The sequence below is a fragment of the Pinus tabuliformis genome, chromosome 3_2 (assembly GCF_031772625.1).
Source record: "Pinus tabuliformis cultivar Carrire ecotype Pingquan chromosome 3_2, CPIR1, whole genome shotgun sequence".
In the NCBI taxonomy this organism is placed as follows: domain Eukaryota; kingdom Viridiplantae; phylum Streptophyta; class Pinopsida; order Pinales; family Pinaceae; genus Pinus; species Pinus tabuliformis.
Genome location: NC_142302.1, coordinates 466,932,634 through 466,955,938, shown reverse-complemented (window position 1 = coordinate 466,955,938; position 23,305 = coordinate 466,932,634).

Here is a 23,305-nt window from a genome sequence, read left to right as displayed (position 1 = left end):
GCAAATATTTGCAACATAATGGTTTTGCTGTAGAATATTAGGGCAAGGCAAGGAAGATAAAATCACATAGAGTTTTTAGTAGCAGGAATTTCCAAAAATAATCTCAGAGGGTTTCTAGCATTCCAGTGACAAGAAAGGAGGTCGTGATTTCCAACATGAGAAGGTCGCAACAGACAATGCGAATTGGCTGTGTGAGATTTCCAATCGAGTCAGTGTTCTTCAAGGTTAGTGTGCCAGTGCTGGAATAGGTTCCAAAGGTAGAGTGATTTTTTCCTAGAGAGAAGTAGAAAGAAGTGTGAATTCTAGGAAGAGATTTTGAAGGCAAGTGTGAGTTACCCAGAGAAGAATTGCAAAATCCAGAGGGGAGTGTGAATTGAAAGGAGAAGGATTTTTCGAAAGGAGAAGGTAATTTCTTAGTTCATTATTCCTCCAGTTTATTTGAGTTTTGCAGTTTTCATAGAAAATGGCCGCAACAGGACTAAGAGATTAGGACAGGTTGGATGGATCCTCCAACTTTGGAATCTAGAAGGCTAGGATGTTATTCTTATTCGATGAGCACAGTATGAAGGAGATTGTGACAAAATTTGTTGTTACACCAGCAGATCCTATCCTATTACATGATTACAAGAAGGGCATGGACAAGGATAAGAGGATGGTCCTTGATAGAGTATGACATCATATCTTTCCACACATCGAAGAAAATGGAACAATGATGGAGATGTGGGATGCCATATTCAAGTTGCACTAGGACCCTTCCGAGAATCGGGAGATGATTCTCAAGGAGAAGTTGAGGATGGTCAAGATGCAAAAGGGTGAGAACGTAACATCCTATCTCACTAGGATTCAATGTGTTAGAGATGAACTTGCGACAGTTGGAGAGAAGCTAGCAGAGAACAAATTGGTGTGTACAACTTTAAATGGGTTTACCAAGGAATGGCATATGTTCATTTAGGTAATTATTGGATGGGACAAGCTACCAAATTGGGAACACCTATGGAGTGAATTTACTCAGGAGGAGCTCAGGCTCAGTCTCGTCAATGGTACTACCAACAGTAGCAACAAGGGACCAATGGTAGAGAAGGAGGAGGAGAACGTTGCTCTTGTAGGGAAGGTAAAAGCAAAGGGTCCCACCCAGGGACAAGACTCAAAGGGAGACAATAAGAAGAAATATTTGTCAAAGGTCAAGTACTTCGAATGTGGTGAGCTTTCTCATGTTGAAATATGGTTTTCATTGATGTCAACCCAAGCAACACCATAATATGCCCCGCTTCTGTTGACCAAAATGACTTGGAAAAAAATGATGCCTTGAATCTAGATCATCTTTGTTGAATTCTTCTCTTCAAGTTGATTCTGGTGGTATGTGGCACGCCACTAGAGCCCTCTTGTTTTGGGATTTACACTGTTTGAAGTTGAAGCCCCCAACTTGTCGGCATAATCCCCAAAGGACGATGATGTGATAGTTCCTCTTTGGTCAAGTCAAATGGTCAAGGAGTATGGTTCCTCTCCATCAATTAAAATAATGGAATTTTTTTTGGGGTCTCAAGGTAATTAGAATCTAATAATCACTTTGAATTTTTCCAAGGGGTTTTTATTCCAATTTAAAATTTAACCTTAAAGGCAGAGAGCCTTATCAAGAAATTGGCTCCATAAAATTTAATAATTTAAAATTTATGTTCCTTCAAGGGTTAATTCGACTCTTGGAAGCATCTAGTCGGTCAAGATAAAAACTATACAAGGGCATTAATTTAGCCCTTACAAATAATGAACTCAATGAATAATATTTTGTAGCTTTGAATTTAGAAACTAGGCCCTATGGAGAGAAACTTTATCAAATGGAAGGCTTGTTTTTTTTTTTCTCTCTTAATTATGATTTGGAGTTTTGTTGGGATAAATTTTTTATTGCAGGTTCAACCTTCTATTCAGTAAAGCATTTTGAGGCAGGATCACGTTTTGATCAAGACCTAAAAGGCTTTACCTCTATGGCCTTTGAGAACCATTCTCTGCGGCACAATTTATAAGTAGTTAGCACTCTAGTCTTTGAAGAATAAAGTTCTGAATACCCTTTTCTTTGCGGCATATCAACAATCAACGAGGAAGGAAGAAAAATGATGTAATTTAATCCATGTATAAGGCATCAAGTTTGAATAATGGTTCTTCTTGATTATTTTTGTAAGTTTGAGGATTCAATTTGTATCCCTCTCGAGGGCATTAAGGCTGAGGTCTATCGACAATATAGGTTGTGGACTATTATGAAGTGGCATTACATTTTCATCTCTGTGAAATTCCAAAACTCTTGAAAGGGCATATTGTGACCTTGCTCTTACCATTATTCTAAATGGTTTGTCTCATCCCTAATATTTTTAAGGTCTTATCTTGTCTAGCATAGAAATTAGGCCATATTTACCTCTGTGATATTCATTGATAACATTCTAAGGTATTTTAAAATACTTGCAGCCTAATATTCAAGTTTGATCTCTTTTGTCAAGCATGTCGTAATTCTTGGAATTTTGTGGATCTCTATGTAAATGTTTGAGGCAGTCAAATTTGCCTTATTTTAGGGTAATTTCTTGTGCAATGTCAGGTCTAGGTCAGCTACACTTATCACTAGAACAATTTATATATGTATAAGTTCAGGATGTCCAAAACATGTCAAAGTCTACAAGGTGGAAATCAAGCCTTGTGAACATAATGATATATCAACTTCTACACAAGCAATTTGTACTGAAAGGTACTTCTAAAATTGCAGAAGTAAGAATATTCCTTCCTAGTAAAAATGATCGAAACCTTGCACATGTGCTTCATTTTTCTTAATGTCTTCACGGGTTTGTGGGAATCACAATTGTCATTAGACAAAAACTTGCAGGCATTAGTATCTACTACAATCGCCAGAGTTGGGATCCACGAGAGGTGATTAGTCCATGTCATGAAACAAAGGGGGAGCATTGAACCCAATGTCCAAAAGGTCACTACGTAAGACAGTGTCTGAAAAGGAAGAAGGATAAGAAAGGGAAGCAAACAACAAATTTGGCAGAGATCAAGGTTTTTTCCGCCAGGTTGAAGGATGAATTCTCTATGTTTGAAAAATTATCCTCATGAGGAGTATGACACTCCAATATGCCAGATCAGGAAGGATCTAAGGGAGAAGAAACAAGGAGGTCTAGATCTAGCCAAGGAGAGCCTAATCAGAAGAACAGATCCAGTTGTTGAGCATGGTATTCCTTAGTTGGACCAATCCCTTTTCTACAGGAGCCCAAAGTAGTAGAGTGTAGGAGGATTGAATGGTAAATAAGGTGCAGTCAGATACTTGAGAGACAGTTACAGAGCCAGTTGTGAGGTGCAATCAGATACTTGGGAAACAATTGCATATCTAGCTGTAGAGATGCAGTAGATCAGGAGAGATCACATTTCTAGTTGCAAGCATGAATTATAGGAATTTTGTGTGAATGGGGTGGCAGTGTGAATTGTTCAATTGCAGAGTGCAAGCAAAATTCCATCCACAGAGATACTTCAGGAAGGGGTTTACAGCCAAAGTAGGTTTCCAGCATTCCAGTCAGAAAGGGAAACCAATATTTCCATCAAAAGAGGCAAAAACGAGTTCCCCAGTGGTAGTGTTATGTAGTCCAATTAGCCAGTGCATGTTGCAGGCAAGAGTACAGGTAGCCAGGAGGTTTTGGAGAGAGTTTCTGGAGATAGAATGAGTTTCCCAGTACCAGTACTACACAGTCCAGTTAGGAAGGAGTGCAAGTAACAGGGAGGAGACCGAGTTGATTTGTTTGAGGATATTTCTCAGTTCTTATTCAGAGGGAGATCGAGACTCACTATTATGGTGATTGTAGTAGTGGAGGGGAATCGCAGGGGCATAAGCAATGCAAGATCAAAGTAGCATAATAAAAACACAAGATGGTTTAGTTACAAATTGTAGCAAGTGAATCAGATTGTGTGCAGTGTGGATCAGTTCGGCTACAACATGTTACCACATATACTCACTAAGGCTTTGGGAAGGGAAAAGTTTGTCTACTTCAGAGAGTAGATGGGTTTAATGGAGAACACCTTCCTTGCTAAGAGGGAGTGTTAGATTATGGTAGCAGTGGACAAGTGTTCTAGTCTCTATGATTTCTAAGAGGCTAAGGAACATGAGATCTCCAAAACCCAAAAAACATTTCGCAAAAAAGACTTGGAGATGCATCAATTAAATTAATTATCCATAATTAAAATATTTCCTAAGTCAAACCTAGGACAATTGGTAGATTAAAGTGAATTAATTGAGGAATTTTGATTTTCTCTAGAGACTTCTATTGATGAAGTCAAGATGATCTTAGCAATCGGTTGAGATGTGATCATAGCCATTGAGACACTAACAAGAGATTATAAGAGAAGGTGGAAGGGCTTAGAGAAAGGAAATTGAAATAGTTGTGGGTTGAGCAATTCGACTACCAAGTTGCAGGTATTCAGCAAGGGCGCAGTTGAAGCTAGGGAAGCATCAGAGGTAGGTGTTTTAGCAGAGATTTTGGAGGATTCTAGAGGATATTTCCTTAGTATTTTCCAGTGTCAGGGAGATGGGAAAAGTAAGTCGAATTCATCTACAAAGGAGGCCGCAAAAAGCAAGTGTGAGTAGCCATTTTGATAGTGCGAGTGGTAGAGCAGCTCATTTTAGAGTGTCAAAGCCAGATCTATCACCCAGAGGTAGAGCGAGTGGGCCTAGAGAAATGCAGGAGGAAACGCGACTTGCTGAGAAGGGTTCCCAGTGGTTGCACGAATTTCCAAAAGCAAGCAATGTGAATAGCTAGGGAGTGCAAGTTTACTGGGAGATGCAGGATCCAGTTGCAGAGGGAGACAATTAGTCTCCAAAATAATTTTTCCAGAGAAGATCAATATTTTCCAAAGGTTTTACATTGAAAGGAAACCAATTTTAATTTCTCAAATTGTTGAATAATAGTAAAACCCTAATTTACTGCACTGGTTTTCCCTTCGGGGTTTTTCTAGGGACAATTGTCCAAAAATAACATTGTCATATTATTGTGTGTGTGCATAATTTTCTCAATTCCTATGGTTATTTATTTTTCAATGAAGTTTCAGTTGTGTTTTATTTAGTATTTGTCGCAAGTATTTTTTAGTTGACAAATAATCTGAACAAATAGGAAAATAATAACCATTAATTGAAACAATATCTAAAATTTCGCAGTGAAGAACCAAATTTGGGGTTATCCCCATCATGCAAGCGTGGGATCGGCATGGTAGAATGATCAACACAGTAAAATAATTGACACAGTGGAATAGTGTGACAAGGTGGAACCACACAACGAGGTGGATCGTTCATCCAAATGAACAAATCACATTATGGAACAACATTATTGGCCAAAACAAGCAAGCAATCAAGTTAAACGACTCGACACGATAGATGCACGTCAACTAGGTCAAGAGTAGATCAAGCTTCATGTGTAGGAGGTGAATGGGAACATTGGCCCATTCCACCCAACCAATGCATTAGTTAGTGAGGTGCATGTGAAGGGTAAAAGTAGAAGCTTGAGATGAATGGGAGGGCACAACCGAAAAATAAACACACATCTTCGGGTAGGAGACAGGTGTAGTACAATTGCATAGTGAACAACATTGTGTGACTAAGTTGACGTGTTAAATTTCCATGAAACTCTAAAAATATTTAGATGAACAACTTAAAACAAGACAACCAAATATTGAGACCAAATTTGCTTTCACCAAGATAAAGAGTTTCTTGACAACTTATAAGCAGTTGAATAAAACACTAATGATAAAAATTCATCACACAAATTGACACACTTGTTTACCCAAGAAACCCAAAAGGGAAAACCTACTTTCTTTATTATATTATTTTATTGATTGATCTTTAGCAATTGAATCTATTAGAAAGCAATTTGTCTCACTGATAACACACTTGTTCTCATGTTGAACTAGCCTCGACTTGCCCTGTAGATCCTTTGATCCCTGCTCCTTAATATTTGTGCACAAGCAACCCTATTTCCTATCACACTTGGGCCTATTTCCTTGCACACCAGACCTCCTATTTTCTAGTGCACTAGGCCCCTATTTAGTTGTGTACTTTAGCTCATATTATCTAGTGCAATTATCTTCCTAAATCTGTGCGCACTTTGCTCCTCAAGAATGTGCACCCACAAATAAAGAATGATCTCACAAAACTTATGTGAATTGTGTCTTCATCCTTATCTTTATAAGTAAACTTTGATTTATGCATGGAGGGCCAGATTAATTTAGAGCTCAACTTTTGATTGTGAGTTAACTGAGAGTGTTACTCGCTCTCCTTCCAATCATCACTGGAGTTGTTAACTTGTTCTCTCTCCAATCAACACTAGAGACTAACTTGTTCTAACTCAACCTGTAACTGTCACCTCTATTGAATTTGTAACTATGGTCATTCTTCATAATGTACATTTTTTCACTTGACGTAATTGTATTTATCATTGTAAAGCATATTTATAAATGCTTGAGTCAAAGAAATTTTTTTTAGTCAAAGTCCCATTGAAACTTCTTAAAGTTGAAAATTTGAATTTTTGAAATGTAAATTTTGGCTCCAAAAGTGACAATTCGACTTCCCTCCAAATCAAGTCGGCCCTAGCCAAGAGACACATCCATTCACCCAAGATAGACAACTATGTAAAGGGAGCTTGAACTCCTCCATTTGGGCATTCACATCCTCTCACACAAGACAGTTTCTAAGAAAGCAAACAAAGGACAAGAAGGAGGCCGAAATATCTCTTTTCTCTCTCTCTTGAAACCCACATGTGTGGATTAGTATCTCCTTATGGTTCACAATTTTCTAGGGAAACTATTGCAGGGGGTCAAAATTTATGGGTTACTGGGGCAACTATTGCAGGGACGAAATTTCTGGGGAAACTAGCTATTGCAAGAGGGTCGAAATTCTAGGTCAAATAGATAGAGTGAATTGTAGGATCAGTTAGGGTCATATGAATTAAGAGGAGAAGACCATTTGACCATAGGTGTAGGTGTGTATCTCATTGAACAAGAAGAATTTCTTTATTGAAAAAGGTTCTTGGGTTTTCTCGAGGTAAATCTTGTCTTCTTTTGTGTGTTGTGATCTCAATTGTTCCATTATTCTTTATCGTTGAATGTCTAAAGTATAATTGTTGAATTATATATTGGAATAAGTTAAAAGAAGATGTACATCAAAATTAATTATCATAATTTTAGAAATATTGTGAGAACCCTAATTGCACTAGGAAAATCAAAATGGTATCATAGCTTTGGTGAAGGAAGAAAGGAATATTGAGATCATCTTGACAAAACCCTAGAGAGATTTTTATTCAAGTCCTTCTTACAGATTGGTTTCTATGGATTCTTCCATGAAATGTGAAAATAAGCTATAGGGAGCATCTAATTTCAAAGCTCAGAAAGTTAGGATAAATATTTTTCTTTCCAAGAATAAGTTTTTGGACATTGTGAAAGGAAAGCTTTTTTAACCAAAAGATGGTGCAATAAAAGCAAATTTCAAGGAGGGAAACATCAATTCTATGATCATTATAGTAGACTCCATTAGGTATCATTTGGTTCCCTACATCGAAAAATTTATACCTCAAAGAAAATGTATGATTTCCTAATGAATCTCTACACTATCAAGAACATTGGTTAATCAACGAGCTTGAAGAATGAACTTTGAAATTCAAGGATGACTAATGATGACACTATGGCTTCTTACCTTTTAATGATTTCTCAAATAAGATATTAGATCCAAGAAATTGGAGAATCCATTCCTGATCAAGAGCTAGTGATTACATTACTCAATGGTCTTCCTAGATCATGGGATGATTTTGCAGCAAGAATAAGCAGTTGGAAGACAACTATGGACATTTTGTGCACAAGAAGAAGTAATATTGATGAATAGAGATCGTCAAGATGAGGAAGTTCAAGCCCTTGTAACTCGTTTCAAGAAAAAAGGAAAGAATAAGTTTGTACCACAACATAAGAAGTCGGGAAAGGGATCTTCTCCCTTTAAAAAGGAGAAAGACTTATCAAAGGTTGAAAGTAATAGTTTCCAAAAATATGAGAATTTCAAGAGAGATTGTCCTAATATGGCTAATAACAAGAGAAAAGGGAAGCATCATGCTTCTACAGTATATTTTGAAGACGAAAAACCAAATAAGTTCAAAGGTGAAACAGATTTATTTTACTATTCTTATTTGACAGGTTCCTTTGCAGATGATGATGACATGTGGTTGGTAGATAGTGGAGCAGCCAGGCACATGACTGGAGAGCGTCAGAATCTTTCAAGCGTGATAGAATTTTTTTTTCTCAAAGGGTTGAACTAGGAGACAATAAAATCTATGTAGTTAAAGTAGTTGTAAAGGCATCCATAGAGTTGGAATCTAGTAACAATGCATATCTCAGAAATGTTCGTTATGTACCAGGTTTGAAAAAAAATCTTGAGGATTTGTTTCTTCTTTAGAAGATAAAGGAGATAGAGTTGTTTTTGTGGATGGAAAAGTATTGATTTGGTCCAAGGATTCTATTATAAATGATGCTAGGGTTATTTGGATTTGTGATGGAAGGCTGTATAGAATTGTAAGTTAACCAAATCAAGAACTGGTACATGAAAAAATATATCCAAGTGAGTTATGACACAAAAGGTATGGACATCTTCATTTTAGAGCATTGCTTGAGTTGAGTCAAATAGTATCAGGGGTTCTCGAACTACAGATAAAGAATGATGGTGTATGAAAAAGTTGTGCTCTTGGGAATAACATCAAGAAATCATTTCCAAACAGTGACAACTGATCTAAGGAAACTTTGGACTTGATTCATTCTGATGTATATGGTTTGATACCTATGAAATATCTTGGTGGATCATTGTACTATGTGACATTTATTGATGACTTATCCTACAAGATATAGATATATCTCTTGAACACTAAGGATGAGGTATTCAACAAGTTCCAAGAATTCAAAGCTGAAATGAAAACTTGACATGCAGAAATATCAAGAAACTAAGATCTAACAATGGAGGAGAATATTGTTGGACAACTAGGGCCAAATTCCAATTTGGACATCTCATTTGATGGATATGATGGTTGCATTGAATTCTTATTTTCGAGAGGATTGAAATTGACCTAAATATCATCAAATTTGGACAAGCATAAATGTATTTTTGAATTTATGCCCACACGTGCAAATTGTCAAGGTCGGCCACATCATCATGTAGGATCATGAAGTCCAAGAGACATGCCAATTTTGTTGAAAATTGTAACTAGGTTCAGTCTTCACAATGACATTTGTAATTATGATTTTATGTAATTAATGTAAAGAAGAAAATACAACTATTTTTGTAATGTTTGAATCATGGGTTTCATGAGCAAGGAATTTTATTTCTAGTTGAAGCTCCCATTGTCAGCTATTAGGTTTGGTCATAAATTCATAAAGTGCAGTAAAGTCAATGTCAAGGATTGTAAGACCCATTTGGGCATGTAATTAATTGTAAGTTAGAAATTTGTTAACCCTCCAAGACCATGTCACAAGTTCCCCTTGAAGTCAGCCGAAGGAAAAATGTAGAAAGACATGCCAGTCGTGTCTCAAGGAGAAGTCGACTTATTTTGGATGCACATACCACTATAAATGGGTCAGCTCGGCCTCACTTAAGGAAAAAATTTCAGTCAAGTATTAAGGCAAGAAAAGGAGCATGAAATCACAAGAAGAAGCAACCTCATACCAACGAGAAGAAGGAAAGGGAGAGAGAAGGTTTGTGGGATTTTTTTTTGGGTTAATCTCCTCGTACGTGTGGAAAAAACTAGGGTTTCTGCAGTCGTCTCAAATCATTCATTGAAGAAGGCATCAAAAGGGTTTCCAATTCACTTCCCTTGCTAGCTGAGATCAGTAAGAGAAGTCTTCAAGTATATCGAAGGAAGAAAATCATCTCTAAACTCTCTCCCTCACTCCCCACGTGTGAAATTGTAGAAGTACAGATTGCAGGTTTGTGGAAAGAGAGAAACAATTCAGGGTAGCCGATAAGTGCAATGCATAAAGGAAGTTTGACTTGTGTTTACTTAGGAAATAAGAATAAGCAGTAAAGAAGGATCTTGTGACTTTGTCTTGGAGAGGTTAATGTGTCAAGGGTCTTGGTATTGGTATTCATCAAGTGAAGTCTCTATAATAAGAATAATTCATTTTGGGTTTTCCTCTCACATTGGAGAGGTTTTGGCCCTGGTTGATCGCCTACATTCTATGTCTCTTATCTCTTTATTATTTATGCTATGGCAGTTGTTTGATGAATAATAACACTATCATAATCTAAGAAAATAAAATATGATAATCTAGCGTAAAAAGCATTCACAAGAAGTTATCATTCGAGAGAAATATCCTAATCCCAATGCCCTAGATTTCTCAACATGGTATCAGAGCTAAGGTGACAAATCAAGGAAAGGGAATTTCATAAAGAGATACACAAGCACTCAAGGATCAAATCTCTATGGACATCAAAGAAAAATCAAGATATACAAAGAAGTCTCAAACCCCTAGATCAAAGAAGAAGTCCACGCTAGAAGAAGTATTGAGATCCTCAAAATACCATAAAGGCCCTACTCAAGTTGAAGGGACCAACAAATCAAAGTATCTTGAAGACTATTCATCCAAGAGAAACAAGATCAAGTACATTGTCATCATCGTCAAAAAGTTCTAAGGCAATCTCCCTTTCGCTGAAGCAAGGTCCTTACCATTGAAAAAGATAATCCAAGAAGCATCAAGGCATCATCATCAATTATCATCAACAAGGAAATCACCATCAAAGGATCTGTTGTTCCTCTGAGATGATAATGGTCAATTGATCATGCCAGAGCATCTAAGATATTTGTTTTGGGGGTTTTGGTTTTGGTTTTTTATGGAGGACCAATACATAGACAAACTGTAAGAATGATGTATTAACTCTTTTAGATAGTACTAATAGATAATCAAAGGGCTGCTTTTTAACTTCACACAGTGATTTGAATTTATAAAGTGTGTAGAAGGAATTGTAAGGAGATATGATTAATTTAGATTTCAGACAGAAAGATAAATAATCATAAGTGGAAAACCTTTTTCCAATGTTCAAAAGTTAAACAAACTATGTTTAAGATTACATGAGATGCTGACAATTTTTATGTTTTAGAGGGAGCCTTTCAGACAGACGGTTGTGGATCTCAATCTCTTTATGATAATAACTTCAGAAAGGAATTTTAAGAATCACTGTTACACATTTATTCTCACTTTATACCTCTGTAAAACTTAAACATATGAAGAATAAACAAAATGAATGAAACAAATGAAAATCTTACAGAAGAAAACGAAACTGTATAAAAGCAAATTCAAAATCCTTTGCTTTATTATTAGTGATCTATAAATAGCTTGTACATCAATTCTTTTACAAAATTGCTTATGAAGGGTACCCCCTTTGATAACTTGATGAAGAGAGTTATTTATAAAAATTGAGTGTTAAGAAAATATCTTAAACACATTTACAAAAATAGCTTAAAACAAAATCAAGAAAAGTGAATTGATAGTCGATCTGTCACTATTTTGTTGTTGAACTGGTTATGATTGTTCCTCAAAATTCTGAATGTTGTTGACCTGTTGATGATTGTTCCTCAAAATGTTGAATGTTGTTGATCTTTCTTTCAGTCAAGTAAATCAGTTAACTTTTCCTAGCGTTTATTATCTAGGATAAATAACTTAGTTACTCTTCTATAAGCCTCATCCATTTCTGTATATTTAGTAAAAGTAGGTTTTACCAAAAATATGTGTTTTATTTCATTAAGGATGAAAAAGGTATCTTGAAGGGCATTCAACACAAGCCTTGGTGTTACTGTACCCTTTATATTTGAAACTAAAGTTGCACTGGTCTTGATCTCTGTAAGCTTGCAGACATAATATTCAATAGGTATTAACTTATCATTTATCACAAATAAGGAGGGCAAACCCTTGCTGGTTAAGGGTTCTAGCCTCCTAGAAAAATATTGGACTATGACATTAAAACTGCTGCACTTCTCCTCCAACTGAAGAATGAGATTTTTCTTTGTAATAACCTTCTTCACTTCCAGTATGGCTGTTGTCCTTTCTTGTGCAAGTGGAGTCTGTATATTTGAAGTAGATATTGCCTGTTCTTCAGCTTCTTGAAGGGTGTTTTCTTTCCGTTCTAGCAGATTTTTGTATTGTTCAATCTCAGGCCTGGCTGTGTGATGATATGGAGTAAATTTATTTTCTATTATGAATTTTGAAATCAATCCCATTGGGTCATAAGAACAAGTAAAGCTGAGGCCAAACTTCATCTCTTCCAATAACTTGTTTGCTTCTTCTCTAAATGTTCTAGTGTTACAGATAAATGGACCAACCTGAGCTTTTAGCTTAAACTGTGATTTCTTCTTTGCAGCCACAAAATGCACTTCATCTGCATTGAGCCTGTACCTAATATATTCTAATGAAAAAATCCTCATAAGTAGGTACTTAGGGAGCTTGTAAGGTGGAAGCTCACAACCAAAGACTCTGATCTCTATATAATTTTGGTAAAGATACCAATCTCTTGTTGTGGCTTGATCAACTAGTTGCAAGACTTTTACAATTTCATCACTAATCCTTGGTTCTGGAGTACTTCTCAGAAGATTAATGGTTGGATGAACAAACAATTCTATGAACTGTTTATATGAAAATTCTTCTTTCTCCTTCATTCCCATAGAATTCCAAAAGATAACTGATTGTTGGTTCCCCTCTTCATCTAGCTTCTGCAAGGTGAATGGAAATGTGTCTCCTTGAAAATAGATAAAAAGATATACATGTACTGAAGCATACTTGAATACTTCTTTAGTATTGAACTGGACAAATTGTTCATGAATAGCCTCAGCTAGAAATTGACTAAATTTAAAAAGCACAGTGGGTTTGGAACCAGCATAAAAGATTGCCAAGAAACCAATGATGGCTTCATCTACATATTGATCAAAATAGTAACCAAGGAGATAAGAGATAATGGTGGTAATTTGATTGGTTCTATCTAGGAATATAGATGAATCATAATGAGGGTTTCTTTTAGGCAGAGGGCTATCTATAGCTAGTATAAGTTCTAGGGTTTGAGCTATTTTGTTGAAATCTAGCTTCTAATAGGTTTCTATTAGGCTTTCATGAGAAAAAGGACGGGTTGGTACAATAGTTGAAGCCTGCAACATCTGGTCAATTGGCTGGGCATTGATGGAGCACAGGATTTCTCCTGTAGGTGAAATAATAGCCCTTTGAGTGGGGTAATAAGCTGCATGGCATTATCAGACAAATTTAGGTGCTCTATGGGCCTGAGGGAAAATGTAATGAGGAAGATGAGAGTCCCAAAGTCCAATTTCGTCAGTTTGATCAACAAATTGGTCCTCCATCCAACAATATATTTCAAACAAATCAAATTCGGACAAGGACTCATGGATTTTACAGTCTTTGTCAACCAAGGGAAGATGATGGAAATCAACTTGAGGAGGAATGAGAGGATTTTGGGTTTCTGCAACTTCCTTTCCCTTAGGAGGCATTCTATTGATTGAATAACAAACTGAAAGTGACAAAAATGGGAAGGATTTGGCTGAAACACAGTGATAACAGAAAAACAGTGTAATTGAAATCAGATTGAGTGAACCTGGATGCTGGTTTTCTTGTGAACAGGACAGAAAATTGGCTTGAATGGTGAACTTGTCGTTTTGACTGCAAGCTACAAGTATCCAGTGATCAATTGAGTTACAGGAATGCACTGTGTAACGATTTTTATGAAAGAACAGGGTTTATAAGGCATAAAATGGAGTGGGTTCGTTAATCAATGACTAAATTTGTATTAATTCTCCAACGGGACTGAGAAACAATTTGATGGAATATTCATTTGTAGGTGTGGCGAATTAAATGGATAACGAGCAGATAGGTAGAGGATTGGTCCATGTAGGATGATGGGATAGAAGAAGTGATGGGGTTTTGTCATAGACAATGACATGGGAACGACGGTGATAGAGGAGGTAGAAAACCACATTTGGGAGTGAGTTTGGGCGGTAAGCAGTTTGGGATTTTAAGTCCCAAATAACTAGAAGTGGGGGTTGGTAGTTTTGGAGGGCAGTTTCTAAAACTGCCGACTTCGGACCCCCCCTCGTTGATAACATTCGGATAGAAAGGGAGTGTTGGCATTATGACACAGGTGTTGTCCTTGATGGAAACTCACTCAGACGATAGATCACAGTTCAACAGGTTAACAGCACAGAGTTACAGATCAGACTTCACAGAATGAGGAAAGAGAGGTATACGCAGTTTCACCTTAACAAATTAGCGTATATACAAGGGTTAACAGGCCAAAAGAAGCATATACGTACACACGCACTTTGACAGAATGAAAGGCACGTATATCTTGGAAGACTAAGTTTTGGTCCAAGGTATTTGGTCCATGGTATTTTGGTCCATGGTATTTTGATCCATGGTATTGGTCCAAGATATATGGTCGGAGGTATTTGGTCCAAGGTATTGGTCCTAAGTATTTTTGGTCCATGGTATTAAGGCCTAAGACTGTAAAAGTAGGAGAAGGTCATTAGGCAAAGGCACTCAAGCATTGAATATCTGATGAAGAGAAAGATCTAATATACATGTTATTGGGTTATGGTGCATAGTTGGATCTGAACCAAGGATGAACCTTAGCGCTTGATGAAGGATAAGATCTAATGATGGATCAAGATCTTAAGGCTTGAAGTGAAGTATCTTTATGTGGTTTGATCATTTATCTTAATAACTAGCACATGTTGTAGTCTGTAAATATGATGATCTAGGCATAACTGAAGTCTAGAATTGTTGTAATATTTAAATCATTATTTACAGATTTGTACATAGGTTCACTTTAGAAAAGGCATGTATACACGTTGGTTCTGCATATCAAAATAGCGTATACATATTAAATTTGATTTGCAGATCTGTACGTAGGTTTGCCTTGAGAAAAGCGCGTATGCATGCTAGTTAGACACATGGAAGTAGTGTATACCTCATAAAATATGTTTTAGCTACTTTTGTTTGTTGTTGCAGTGTTCTGGGTTCTAGCTTGGCTTTTGGTTACTGTATTTTGGTTACAACATTCTGAAAGATCAGATTGAAGGCTTGTCAAAGTGATTGATTGATTCAGTCGTGATTGGTGCAAAGGAGATTGGTTGATGTAGATATATTTGATGATTGAATGATGTTATTGATGGATCTAGTCTGAAAATTTATGAAACGTGGTCCCTGGAAGAAAAGAGATGGTTGTAGCCTTCTGTAGGTTGGCACCTACGTACTATTAAACATATCAGCCAGTACAAGAGCTAGGGGGTTGTAGCTCCCTTCTAGAAGAAGCTGGAGAATGAGAGAAGGTTGTAGCCTTCTGTGGGTAGAAGCATGCGTATTGGTATAAGACTGCACCAGTACAAAAATTGTAAAAAGAAGTTTCTTATTAAAAATAAGATAGAGACAATTGCAGCAAGTGGTTTTCACCCACATTGGGTTTTCACATTATATCTTGTGTTCATATGTGTGATTGCTTGTTCTTTTTTACTGCACCTGGTTACTGTTTATATGGTTCTCATGCACTGATTAAAGATCAACATATGATGAATTAACTGAGTCATAAGTTTGCAGGATACACGCTAGTTGCCTTAAAAACAGTTGTGAATACACGCAAGTTCCATTAACTAAAGTAGCGTATATGAATCTGATTATGGAAATGAAAAATTATTGACTTGCTAATACTGATTCACCCCCCCTCTTAGTATTATTTCCAACAATTGGTATTAGAGCAGGTCCTTCAAAAGAAGCTTGATCGCTTGAAGGAAGATCCATCATCATGAGTAATCAAGAAAGAGAGGGATCCATCAGACCACCAATCTTTGATGGAAGAAACTTCGTTTATTGGAAGGTAAGAACCACAACCTATCTTGAGTCCCTTGGAACAAATGTCTGGGAAATCGTGGAAGGAGGATATGCATTTCCATCAACAATTCCTACAGATGTGGCAGGTAAAAAGCAATATGAAACCAATGCCAAGGCTGTCAATACATTATTGGGAAGTCTGTCACAATCATAATTTGTCAAAGTTATGCAACTCAAATCCGCCAAAGAAATATGGGACAAAATCATTCTAAGCTATGAAGGAGACTCTCAGGTAAAACGTGCAAAACTGCAAACTCTCAAAATTCAATATGAAACTCTCAAAATGCACAATGATGAAAGTATAGCTAGTTACTTCTTACGTATAGATGAGATTGTTAATTGCATGAAGAATTTGGGTGAAGAGATAAAATAAGTTACTTTAGTTGAAAATGTTTTAAGATCCTTGTCTACTAAGTTTGAATCAAAAGTATTTGCCATTGAAGAAAAGTAGGATCTTCAGACTATTACTATGACACAGCTGCACAGAATCTTAACTGCTTTCGAGATGAGAAAAGGAGTTCCATCAGATATGAGAGAAGCCGCATTTAAAGCTTCAGGAAGAGAAGAACTCAATGAAACAGGACATATTTCAGAAGCACAAGAAGAAGAAAACTTTGTCAAGAACCTTCAACAGGGTTCCAAAAGATTTAGAGGTAAACTACCTTTCAAATGTTTTGCTTGTGGAAGAGTCAGTCATTATGCTGCCAAATTTCCTCATAAAGATAAGCTTGATAAAGGTAAGGAATCAACAAAATGGAAGAGACAACAAAGTGTAAGTAAGAAGAGTTACTATACACATGAAGATAGCGATGGTTTATCAATTAGTGATGAAGTTGAAAATGGTAATGACTATAGACTTCTGATGGCTTTTGAAGATGATGATTTCTTGGATGCTTTAGATGAAGATGACCTTTATGAAGAAATCTCTAAACTCAAAATCTGTAACTTAGAAGAAAAGAATATGATTATAGATACTTTGACATTCCAACTTGCTGAAAGAGAAAAACACAATGAAAAACTAGAATGTGAAATTGTGGGTCTAAGAAAGGATATTGAGAAAAAAAAAGCTCTCAATCTTAGATTTGCTAAAGGATTAGAAACCTTAAATGAAATGATCAAAGTGCATCGTTCTCCTCTGATAAAGATAGACCTTGGATATACTGAAGAAGAATCTCAAGCACAGAAGCTGTCAACCTCAACTAAAAGCTATCTTGATGTAACAAAGAGCAGTGAACAATTTGACAATCGTCAGCAAAAGCATAAAGCATATCATCATGTAAATCAGGCTCAATTTACTTCAAGGATGAACAGAAGCTACAACCAACCTCAAGTAAATCATACTCAATCTGGTTCAAGAATGAATATCAATAGAAACTACAATCACTAGGTCAGTAGATTCGATAATCGTAGGAACTTCTTTAATGGCCAATGTTTTTCATGTCATAACTTTGGACACAAAGCTACTCAATGTGTTGCTTACAAGATCATCATGACTAGAGAAGCAAGAAATCAAAGGAATGTGACAGGGATCATGAAACAGACCTACTAACATTTCTCTTCTTGAAAATGAAATAGAATGTTCTATCTGCAACAACTTCTGTCATGAAGAATCTAAATGCAGGATTAAATTTCGACAAACATCTTAGAAGGATCAAACTCCATTAAATCCCAAAATATGGAGAAAGAAAGAACCGCAAACAGAAAGATGTGGTATATCCTTGTATGCAGAAGGACAAGAAAATCAGTGGTACATCAACATTGGATGCTCAAAACACATGACAGGTGACAAAGAAAAACTTCATTCATATAATGCCTTAGAAAAGGAAAAGAAGGTCTCATTTGGAAATGACACTCTTGCTGTCATAAAAGGTAAAGGCTCTGTTCTCTTAACATAAAAAGTTAAAGCTGGGAATGTTATGTATGTTGATGGTCTAAAGCATAACCTATTTAGTGTCAGTCAAATGTGTGATCAAGGAAATGAAGTAATATTTTGATCAAATGGATGTGTTGTTCGTGAGCTTGATACAGGAGAAACCGTGATCAAAGATATAAGAACTCCAAACAACTTGTACATACTCAAGGGAGGACAACAACAGTGCTATATAAGCAAAAATGATGAACACTAGCTATGGCATAGAAGATTGGGGCATCTAAGCTTTTCTCAAATACGAAAAGCATGTAGATTCTAGGTTGTTCATGATCTTCCTCATATTAGCATTCTAGAAAATACAATATGCAAATCATGTCAATTTGGTAAGAAAACCAGGTCACACTTCCCTGAAAAGGAAGGATCACTTAGTAAGCCTCTTGAACTTGTTCATAATATTTATGTGGACCATCAAGGAAAAGGTCACCTCGTGGATAAGAATACTTTATATTGTTCATTGATGATTTTTCCAGAATGTGTTGGATAGGACTTATAAAGCATAAAGATGAAGCATTTGAAAAATTCAAAGCCTTCAAATCATTGGTTGAAAATGAATCAGATCACAAAATCAAATGCCTCAGATTTGATTGAGGAGGGGAATTTACCTCGGATGAATTCTTTGACTTTTGTGAAGAACATGGAATAAAAAGGTAATTCTCCACTACAAGGACTCCTCAGCAAAATGGAGTGGTAAAAAGGATGAACAAAACTGTTCAACAAATGGCTCATGCTATGCTAGATGAGTCTGGAACTCCTGCAACTTTCTGGGGTGAAGCTGCATTCGCTGCCGTCACTATTCTCAATCAAGCAAATGTTTGGGTAAATAGCACTCAAACTCCACATGAACTTTGGTATGGTAAGACTCCTACTATAAAATACTTAAAAGTTTTTGAAAGAAAATGTTACATCAAAAAGACTGATGAAAAACTTGGTAAGTTTGAACCCAGAGCAGATGAAGGTATTCTCCTTGGTTACTCTTCCCGAAGTAAAGGATATAAATGTTATAATAAAAGACTTAGGAAAATTATTGAAAATATTGATGTTGTGGTTGATGAAGCATGCAAAAATCCAAAGCAAATAAAAACTGAAGATTATGAAGAAGATGAGGATTATCCTCCCACATCAAATCAGACTAATTCTGAAGAAGAAACCAATGAAGCACCAGAAGAAGAGATAATGGTAGAAGAAAAGACTTCGTCCAGGTATGTTCAGAAAAATCATCTAGAGACTCAAATTTTGGGACAGAAAGAGGCAGGTGTGTAGACACGAAGAACTATTATAGAAGCTTCAAGCTATCTAGCATTGCTATCCTCCACCGAACCTCAAAATGTAAATGAAGCATGCAAAGATGAATTTTGGGTCAAGGCTAGAATGAAGAACTTGAGCAAATTGAAAAGAATAATACTTGGGAATTAGTTCCTAGACCTCATGATAAGAATATCGTAGGAACTAAATGGATATTCAAAAACAAGCTGAATCAAAATGGAGAAGTTATTAGAAAAAAGGCCAGACTTGTTTGTAAAGGATATGCTCAACAAGAAGGTATAGATTTTGACGAAGCTTTTGCACTTGTTGCTAGACTTGAAGCCATAATAATGTTCCTTTCTCTTTCTAGTTTTCAGAAATTCAAAGTATATCAAATGGATATAAAATCTGCCTTTCTTAATGGAGACTTAAAAGAAGAAGTCTATATTGAGCAACTAGATGGATTCATTCTTGGAAATGATGCAAAACTTGTATGCAGACTCTGAAAGGCTCTCTATGGTCGAAAACAAGCTCCAAGGGCATGGTATTACCGTCTTGACAAATATACCCATCAACAAGGTTTTTCAAAAGGATTAGCTGATAACAATCTATATACAAAGATTGACAATAATAAATTGCTAATACTTGTTGTGTATGTTGATGATATCATTTTTCGTGGCAATGAAGAATCCATGACTCAGAATTTTTCTTCAGTAATGCAACAAGAACTTGAAATGTCCCTTCTTGGTGAGCTTACATATTTTCTTGGTCTACAAGTTCAACAAAATAAAGATGTTATTTTTCTGTCACAAACCAAATATCTCAAACAAATCTTGAAAAAATAAGGCATGGAAGATTCTAAACCAGTATGTACCCCAATGGTAATAGGATGCAGTCTCAGCTCAAATGATGAATCAGTAGCAGTACATCAACCAACTTTCAGATCCATGATTGGAAATCTACTTTATCTAACAGGTACCAGTCCAGACATCATGCATGCAGTAGGAATAGTTGGAACATTCCAATCAAATCCAAAGGAGTCACACCTTTAGGCAGTCAAAAGGATTTTCAAATATCTTCAAGGAACACATAATTTTGGTTTATGTTATCCTAAAGATACAGAACTTACACTTCATGCCTATATAGATGCAAATTGGGTAGGAAGTGTTGATGACAGAAAAAGCACTAGTGGTGGTGCATTCTATATGGGTTCTGTTAGTTCTGCTACAAATTTGAACAGTTGGGGGTCAAAGACAGCGTTGCCATGTTGCAGTATGCTTTAGAAGTGCTTGCAGCAGTTGTTTTTGTCCTTCTCTTTCGGGTTTCTTCATGCCACATAGCCCTGCGTTCTCTGTATCTCTTTCCCCGAAACCTCTTTGTTCCCCGTGTTCTCCTCATACTCTCTTAGCCCCTGCTTGATCCCTTAAACCCTATATTCCCTTTCACCCCGCTCATATTTCCTTACCCCCGTGCTATCTTTATTTATTCTAAACCCTCGCATAAACCTGTTTACTTTAACCCCCGGGTGCTTAACTCATGTAATCATGCCCATATAACCTTTCGTCGTTCGCAAAATCCCCACTGTTGATCGCCCCGATCCAACGGTATTCGTGCCTCTTCTCGCGCATTAAACATCGATCAGTTTCCCTACTGTCTGATTGTCCATCGCTAGATCGACGACAGTCGCTTCCCTCGATCGTATGACTTGCACGCGCATTAACCCGCGAGGGAATGGTTTTGGGCGGCCACGTGTCATAATTTTATTGTATCGCGCCCTGCGATACGGAAACTACCGTCACGCCGAAAGCGGTGCGGGGAAACCGCCCGCCTGCGAAACCATTGATTCCCTGCTCCCTAACCGTCAAGCATCTTCCTCGTGTGATAACCATCCGATTGTCCATCATATGATCTGATAGTCCACGTTCGCCTATCCGTGCTATCTCCCGATAGCCTCTCTGATCAAGTCTCTGCCGTCAATTTTTATGATCCGACGGCTCACAGCTCTCTTCCGCCTTGTCTCCCAATAGCTCCTCCTAATGCGATCTCTGTCATCTGATTATTTAATCCAATGGCTGAGATTTATTCCCGGCCTGCTCATTCTTCCACTATGAAACCTTAACTCCCGACTACTCCCTGCTGCCCGAGGAAGGACGAAGCGATCAATTACCTGTACTCAGCACATTCAATCTGCGACCACCGCAGTTAAAGAGTAGCATGGCTAAGGACGAACAGGACGACCTCGAGTAGTGAAGATCATTTATCAGGCATGGATTTTCATCCATAATTCACTCCAGCTGCTAGAGAAGGACATCAGACTATCTAAAAAGGTCGATTTTGTCCATTAAAATCAACAGTATGCAGCAGAGGCCCATTTTTATTATAAATGCGGTTGGTGGTCCATTAAGACACTTCCGCGCATAGCATAGCAGAGCAGTTTTGTAAACAGATTCTATATATACCCAGAAACATGATTTAATAGGTTGATGAGTGTTATTTTGCTGTAAGGTTCAACTTCGGGAGATTGTAACTATTGTGACACCTGCAGCGTCTGGTCTTCATTTTCAGCTAATGCAAGCTTCTTTTGCTGTTAATTGTTCACTGTCCACTTCTTCTTCTTGTTCCAGGCTGTGCATATTTTTCATTTATTCCTGTGCTGTTAATGTTTAGCATTAGAGGGGCTGTCATCCCACCTCTATGTTAGGACCTAGCTGTATCATTGAATTTGCATACAGGTTTCTGTTGTTTTAATGCCAGAGAGCTGTCATCCTGTCTGTGCATTAGGAAATAGATTTATAGACCTTTTAACTGGTTGCAGCCGGCCATCACAGGGTCCTGTGTATCTGCTGGTGTGGTCAGTCTTCTCCATCATCACATTTTATTCAAAACTATGAGTAATTGATGGTCTAAAGCCTTGTAGTCTGGGGGTGTTCACCCATGTCTGGGGTCAAGCACAGTAGAAGTGGTTATCTGGCTTGAATATGAAACATTTCTTCCATTCATCCACCATTTATCCAACATTTTGTTGAAGTTTGTAATGTTCCCGAGCATCTCCGATATACAACCTAGGAGAGTTTCTTGGGGTGATGACATTAATTGGCGCCATCGTCGGGGAGAGGAGAATTGAAGCTCAGCTTCCCTGGGAGAATGACACATCTTCAAGCTTTGATGATAGACAAGGTTTGGACACAGTTTCTGGTTGTAATCATCTATCTGGTGACTCCACTAGAGGAAGACCATCATTTGGCAACTCCACATTAAAGTTCTGGCGCAGTTGGTGAGGTATGCTCGAAGAAATTTTTAGAAATCAACAGCTGACCAGTGCCTGATCCTGAGAAGATCATTCAACATAAGAGAATATTGCAGTAAGGAGCATCAGGATCAAGTAAGCCTTTGAAAGTCTCGCGTATCTCTATTAGTGACAGTCACCTTCAAAGATTCATTTTGCTCCTTAGTCATTCATTTCCCTTTCGGACCTTAGTTGAAAGAAACATTCCTTGTTGTCTATTGTATTCCTCTGTCTCCATTGTCCTTTTCATTTATTCATTTCACTCAATCCGACAGTATCCTTTCATATACCTTAGTCATGGCAGGTCAACAAGCTCTTACAAAGATAGAACGAATAGTTGCTGCTAGGTATGGACCCTTAGTCTTGCCTACCCCTTTGAAGGCCATGCCTACTGGAGATTATCAAGAATTTATGCCAAAGTTTACTGGTGCAGAAGGAGTAACAGCTGAAGAGCATTTAGAGGCATTTTATAGTTACGCTGATAACCTAGATATCAATGAAGAGGATGTCTGGATGAGGGTTTTTGTCCAAAGCCTAGAGGGGAGGCTAGAAAATGGTTCAGAAATTTACCACCTAGGTCTATTGTAGACATTGAGGCCCTAGATGATGTGTTCTTAAAGCACTGGGGGAATAATAAAGATCTGCTCTTTTATCATACTGAATTTGGGAACTTGCAGAGAGAAGATGGTGAGCTGTTATCTGATTTCAACATAAGATTCAACCTTATGTATAACAGAATGCCAGCTGAAATAAGATCCACCCCTGCTTCTGCCATGCTCACTTATGCCAATGCCTTCGATTCTCAATTCTGCTTGCTGTTAAGAGAAAGAAGATGCACTTCTTTGGCTGATATGCAAACTGCAGCCTTTGAAGTAGAAGCAAACATCATTGCTGCAGAGAGACTTGAAGGTGATGCCGAGAAG